The following is a 6,425-nucleotide window of genomic DNA, read 5'->3' as shown; positions in this document are numbered from 1 at the left end:
CATAAAAACATCAAACTTTGTAATGTAATATGATAGAATTTATAACAAAAGCTTCTCTAAAGTCACAATTAACTGTCTCGACCCACTCGTTATTGGAGAATTCGACATGAAAATGAATCATCTATAACCTCTGGAGAAAGGGTTCCCGTGGTGGTGTCATTTTCTAAACAGCTTGATGATAATAAAGAACATAAGGAGGTGTCGTAGAGGCGCGTCGTGGTTTCGTGGTATTCACAGGCGTCTTTCGATCTGAGGGATGTGGGTTCAATTCATAGCCATTGCATGCTTTTGTTTTGCAAAAAATTCACCCATATTGTGCTGCACTCAACCCAAGCAAGGTGAATGGATACGCCTTGGTAGCCGAGCTGAAGCCGGGGTCATAATAGCAGGACCTGGGGGATAGTTTTCGGAAATGAATTGGCTAACGGGCGGCGGACAGTATTTTCGTTGGAAGGAGGGATGAGAAGCGTAAAAGGGCACTTACTGTATATATATATGTCAAAATTGGCATTTTGGTGCAAACGGATATTTTCACCATGAAATCATCTGCGAGAAGTTTCTGTGCGTTTTGTTGTGATAATGTTGTGCAACGTCTTTTTGAAGTGATTTCAGAATAATAAAATTTCTGATTTATTTTTTTCGCGAGCGAGCAGTTTTGAAAAAAAAAATATAATATGAAGTTATGAAACTCGTTTTTGGTCAAATCACTGCGCTAATTACTGTTAGAAGACCATCCTTGTTGCATGTTGCATTACTGTGCTGTAATAATGTGGGGGGTATGTTCGTGTGTAATAAATCAGGCATCCTACTTGCCAATAGTGTACATTTGTCTTTAATGAGATTCGATTTGATGTTCAAGTTCATATAAAACGTGAGTCAAAAAGATGTAGTCAAGAGTGGAGGTTTTCAGTAACGAACAAAAATACATGTAGGCCTATTATGAGGGTGCTTGATATGGTGAATTGCGTAGAACTAATACGACGTTGCGAGCGAGAAAAAAAATCACATTTTTATTACAAAAATCAAAGTTTGTGATGTAATAGATCTTGACATAATATTCGGAAAATGATTTCACATTTTGCAATTGTTCCTTTACTTTTATTTCCTTTTCGTTTTAGACTATGTAAGGACACCATTCGTACGATTAGTAAACAATATATTTGGGGGTCATATGTCATCTTCAATAATATGTCTCTTTTATACTGGAAGGTTTCTTCTTTCTCTCCCCCTCTCTATTTTCACTCATCATTTGTTTACAATTCCACATCCTCTTTTTCTCAAACCCCTCTCCCCCTCACGAAACCAATGTCAAATGTCATTAAAGTCAATGAACTTTGGCAATGTTATTAAAATGCTGTCATAACTTTCAAAGTTTATGGATATAGTTTATGAATTGTGGACATAAGGGGTATTCAAGTATCACTGACAAGTCTTAGGTCACATGAGCAAGGCGATATGTCATTAAGGGTCAATGAACGTATTATTGTATCATTTTATGGTGTTTTTGTGAATAATTCATAAATAATAATAAGTCAGCACTGCTGCCATATGTAATGCAGATGAGACTGCCAGAGGCACTCCCCTTGTTTAAGTGGAGTGTTCCGTAGGATTGTTAAGTCCGTATTTAGTTTCGCTATGCTTACTAAAAATACAGAAATAATTCTTTTATCACTATGGCCTAACTTCTGAAGTGGAATGTTCCGTTGGTTGTTGATTGTTTTGATGAAAGTCCGTATTTAGATTCGGTATGCTAACTAAACGTACAGAAAGTAACATCTGTATCAATAATGCCTTGCTTTTTAAATGAAATGCTCCGTTTTTTGTTGATGTTTTTAATGAAAGTATGGAATCGGATTCGGTATGTTTCATAACTTGTTATCTATCATTGCGTATTTTTTGTAACGAATATGCATGCCTATTTGATTATGAAAGATAGTCTTTTTGTAGAAAGTGTATCAATTTAATCAATCACATGATGTCTCATTATGACGATGATGTATCAAAATGTTATGCCCTCATTCAAGGCTTTACATTTAATTTTTAATGATGTAATTATGATTTTACATCGAAGCCTAGGTTTTTTTTCGATATTTCATTTTTAGTTCATTTTGGAAAAACACTTGCATTTTCTTTCACGGATTTTTCTTCAAATCATGTTGTTATTCTTATAATATGCTATGAAATATTTTCTATATGTTTTTTTATATGACTGATTTTGGTCTTTGCTTGTTCTCCTTTACATTGACGTTAAAACGTATGTAAATTTTGTAATAGGTTGGTATATTTTATTGATAACGGGATAAAAGAATAGTAATGACAGGTTGGGACTTTCTGGTTACAATGTAAAGTGTTTTACATAGAGCTTAAATGTACAAAGAAATTGTAATCGTACAGACGATGACTGTGTGCATAGTAGTTATGGGATAGACCTCATACCAACTTGACCTTTGACCTTTACCCCATGACCTTTGACCTTTACCCCCATGACCTTTGACCCCTATGAACTTTACCCCACGACCTTTGACCCATGACCACATGACCTTTAGCCACATGCCCTTTGACCCATGCCCTTGGACCCACGACCTTTAGCCTTTGACCCACGCCCTTTGACCACACGACCTTTGACTCGACCTTTAGTCCGGTCAGCCATGACCTTTAGTCCGGTCAGTCTTTAGCCTGGACAGCCATTACCCAAACGGCCATCACGCAGACTGCCGGTCAGCCGGCGACGTCATAGAATTCCCCCTCGGTTATTGCACCATATTGCGACACCGTTGCGTAAGTCTGTCACTCACACGTAGCAGCGACGTTGCATTTTTTGCATAGGCCACGATGCGAGGCATCTGTACAGTTTCAAAAAGTGAAATCCGACTCTCTCTGCCTACCAGCAGGTATATCGAGTTCTCGCGTCAAGGGGTCTATGTCATAATTATATGCGAAAAGTAAATTTTCACTCTTGTATATTCAATTTAAACTTCCTTGTCGCTACATGGTTGGCGTTAATATTGTCCATACAGCGGAAAGGATATTCTTGTTCAACGAGAGCAAGGGGATAATGGCTGCCGGATCAAACTATACGCTGGAGGGATGGTGGACGGAGGGTGCATGTGAATAGAAGAAAGAGGTAATGCATGATTTAAATCAATTTATTCTCTTTTTATTTTTTCTTTTTTTTTATTTTTTTTTTGTTGGTTGTTAATGAATGAAAAAGGGGGTAGTACATGTGTTGGGGATAATTCTTTTCATGCTCAAGAAACAGAGCCGGTGATTTCGTAGTGGTATACGTCATGCATATTCAAGTATCAGATCGTCATATTCTATTTATGGTAACACGAAACGTGCAATACTTATCGGGGTCACGGGTTAAGTACCATGACGTCATCGATTGCGACATTATTGCCCCATATTGCGCCACCGCTGTATGTGTAAGTCACCGCCACGTATTGATGACGTGTTGACCTACCTTATCACACGTTGCAGCGACGTTGCACGGATATTTTTAGCATATGACACGATCTGCGAGGCAGTATACAGTTACAAAAAGTGAAATCCGACTCTCTCTGCCTACCAGCAGGTATATCGAGTTCTCGCGTCAAGGGGTCTATGTCGGTTTCATAATTATATGCGAAAAGTAAATTTTCACTCATGTTGCAATTTTAAACTTCCTTGTCGCTACACTAAGATGTGTTAATATTGTCCATATGCACTACCATCGTAAAGGATTACAAAATAGAAGTGGTTCAACGAGAGGCGGGGGGTTTGCTGCCGGACCAAACTATATGCTGGAGGAATGATGGACGGAGGAGGTGAATAGGAGAAGAAAGAGGTAATGCATTATTTAAATCAATTTATTCTCTTTTTATTTTTTCTTTATTTGTTTTTGCATTGTTTTTGTTTGTTTGTTGTTTTTTAATGAATGAAAGAGGGGGTCGTACATGTGTTTGGGATAATTCTTTTCATGCTCAAGAAACAGAGCCGGTGATTTCGTAGTGGTAATTTCCTTACGTCATGCATATTTAAGTATCGAATCGTCATATTCTATTTATGGTAACACGAAACGTGCAATACTTATCGGGGTCACGGTTTATCAATTTTAGTACCATGACGTATTACAACAATGATTGGTAATCCAACGTGTGATTATTATCATGATAATGGTGGCATCTCATGCTCTACTCATTGCAGACTTTTCCCCATCAAAACTCTTTTTCATACTGTGTTGTTCATACTTCCATACTTTTCATAACTCACACGACCTCCCCTGCTCTCTGACTCGCAAAAAGTAAACCAGTAGATGACTTCTTTAGATCAACTTCGTTCATGCGCAGTACACATGGTACAGATAACATGAAACACTATATAGTCAAGGATGATCCTTTATTATTATTATCATTTATTCTATTCCATTTCAATGTAGATAGGTTCAGATAGTGTATACACAGCAAATTTTGATACAAAGGTAATGTAAGTTATGTTAATCAAATTATGTTGACATAATTGTTAGCTGTTCATTGTTAATTTTGAAGTGAAGTTCTCGTTTTTCTATATTTTCGCTTAACTCAATAGATTGTAACACGTGTATATAGGTGGCATTCGGAAACACAATGAAGTTCAATCTGTCACTTAGGTTGACGACATGCTCTTGGATTATTATTATTTGACAAGCTAATGTGTCTGCCTTTAGTTGTAGACTCCATCTTCACCCACCGTTTCTTCTCCACCATCATCATCATCGTCAGCTTGATACTGAAATAAACCATCGAATCGTGAACCATGCCTGGCTAACACTCTCTGTACGGCTTTCCGGAATTCCATGCCATTCTCTAATCTTTCCGTGAGATCGGACACGATTTCATGATTGATGTCAGCGTCTTCGAGGTACACGTTCTGCTGCAAGAACTGAGAGTAAAGATCTAAAAAGATGCGTTTGACTGCCCACGGTAGTTTCACGTGAGCCTTAATTTGCTTTGGCGTTGGCGTCTTCTTCTTCCATTCCTTCTGAGATGTATTTCTGATATTTTTCGTCTCTCGAGTCATTGGTGGCTGTCATGGCTTGCTCTAACCATCCTCGATAAGCAAGGTTGTCTTCAGTTTCTTCCATGTTTGCTGTCATTGACGATTCGTGTCCATCGCTTTCTGATACGCTCGTTTCGGAATCATTGTTGGATTCCCCAAATTTTTGCATTTGAGAGGGTGGGTCGGATTCTTCATCTTCACTCGTTTCTTCTCCAGTGTCATGCTCATTTTGTTCATGCCTCTGCATATCATACTTCCTACTAAAGGTTTTACCGCATTGTGAACAAGCGTAACGGTTGGACATATCCAAAGTATTCATGTTGACTCGATGATTATTTGTTGGGAAATGAAGAATATTAACGTTCAACCTTGTATTAATACGAATCATGAAACGCGTGCGAAGGTACTTTGATTACTCATATATTTTTACGGATGTTTACGGATTCTTACAGATTTTTACGCATTCTTTCGGGCGTTTACAGATTTTTAGGGATCCTTACAGATTTTTACGGGCGTTTACGGATTCATACGGGCGTTTACAGATTTTTACGGGCGTTTACGGATTCTTACGGGCGTTTACGGATTTTTGCGGGCGTTTAAAGATTCTTATGGGCGTTTACGTAAAAAATATATGAGTAATCAAAGTACCTTCGCACGCGTTTCATGATTCGTATTAATACAAGGTTGAACGTTAATATTCTTCATTTCCCAACAAATAATCATCGAGTCAACATGAATACTTTGGATATGTCCAACCGTTACGCTTGTTCACAATGCGGTAAAACCTTTAGTAGGAAGTATGATATGCAGAGGCATGAATGAGCATGACACTGGAGAAGAAACGAGTGAAGATGAAGAATCCGACCCACCCTCTCAAATGCAAAAATTTGGGGAATCCAACAATGATTCCGAAACGAGCGTATCAGAAAGCGATGGACACGAATCGTCAATGACAGCAAACATGGAAGAAACTGAAGACAACCTTGCTTATCGAGGATGGTTAGAGCAAGCCATGACAGCCACCAATGACTCGAGAGACGAAAAATATCAGAAATACATCTCAGAAGGAATGGAAGAAGAAGACGCCAAAGCAAATTAAGGCTCACGTGAAACTACCGTGGGCAGTCAAACGCATCTTTTTAGATCTTTACTCTCAGTTCTTGCAGCAGAACGTGTACCTCGAAGACGCTGACATCAATCATGAAATCGTGTCCGATCTCACGGAAAGATTAGAGAATGGCATGGAATTCCGGAAAGCCGTACAGAGAGTGTTAGCCAGGCATGGTTCACGATTCGATGGTTTATTTCAGTATCAAGCTGACGATGATGATGATGGTGGAGAAGAAACGGTGGGTGAAGATGGAGTCTACAACTAAAGGCACAAACATTAGCTTGTCAAATAATAATAA

The sequence above is a fragment of the Lytechinus variegatus genome, chromosome 6 (assembly GCF_018143015.1).
Source record: "Lytechinus variegatus isolate NC3 chromosome 6, Lvar_3.0, whole genome shotgun sequence".
NCBI classification, from domain to species: Eukaryota; Metazoa; Echinodermata; class Echinoidea; order Temnopleuroida; family Toxopneustidae; genus Lytechinus; species Lytechinus variegatus.
Note: the sequence above shows the minus strand (reverse complement) of the source record.